We start from the raw sequence: 1,140 nt of genomic DNA, 5'->3' as shown, positions 1-1,140 counted from the left end.
ATATATTTATTTATTTCTTAGACCCTGCTCACTTCTTCAATGAGCTTAGATTCTTTGGAATTCTAATCCATAGTTTTCCCTTATTTTCATCTAAGTTCAGAAAAATAGCAAGTTAATTACCCTTTATATGTGATAAAAATGAAAAATTATTCAAAACCCAAGACCAATAATGATGTAGGCAACTGGCTGGAATTCAGATTCTTAGGTATAAGTGTGATGATGAATAATTACATTAAACAATGGAATATCAAAAATATACTCTTTCATTCGAGTGACATAAGCACGTGGAATTCATCACAGGACAGCAATCTGATATGAATTTAAAGAGTTTTGCCCAAGAATTTTCCATGAGGTCTTTGTAAAAATAAATTAATAAGATTTTCAATTAATTTCTCCCTTCATTTTAAAATGAGAAAATTGAGAAAATGGAAGAGTACTTGAGTCTGATAATATCCCCTTTTACACAAAATTCAGCCATAAAACTTCTAAACTTTAACTTACAACAAAAATGATACTTTCTTGTCAAGGGCATGATATGTATATGTTGATGAATTTTTATTTATTAACTCATTAACTTTAGCTTGCCGTTGGAAACTGATAAATCTAAAAGCTAACAATTGACTTAGATGCATATCTCAGATGCGGCGGGTGTTCAACAGCTTTAAAAGAAAGAAAATAAATAAGTAAACCGAAACAAAATCTGCAGTCCTGCAAAGTAAGGTCAAAACCAAATGATTTTGAAACCAATGAAAATTTGTGTTTCAGTGTATGCAGACATAATATTTCATAAAGAAAGCTGTATGTCATGTCAAATAACCTGCTTATAAAATTCCTGAGGGAAAATCCTTGTATCATTTGTAGAGAAGATCTGTTTTTAACCACAGATTAGCTGATTTATTTTCTCTGATAACATGGAAAACCATTTTGATATTAACATACAGAGTCAGGCATGATGTCCAGGGTGAAGTTAGCAGGCAAAATTATATTTGGTGATTATCTGCAGGTAAACAACTTCCCTCACTGTCATAAAAAGTCATCAATTTTTCTACTCAGACAGAGGGAAATGAGGTACTTGCTTTGGTCAGAAAGCTTAAGGGAAGAACCAAATTATCAGTAATCAAAATAAATAATGTTTTAATG

The sequence above is a fragment of the Rhinopithecus bieti genome, unplaced genomic scaffold, assembly GCF_001698545.2.
Source record: "Rhinopithecus bieti isolate Rb0 unplaced genomic scaffold, ASM169854v2 scaffold_76550, whole genome shotgun sequence".
Taxonomy (NCBI): Eukaryota; Metazoa; Chordata; class Mammalia; order Primates; family Cercopithecidae; genus Rhinopithecus; species Rhinopithecus bieti.
This window is presented reverse-complemented; position numbering follows the sequence as displayed.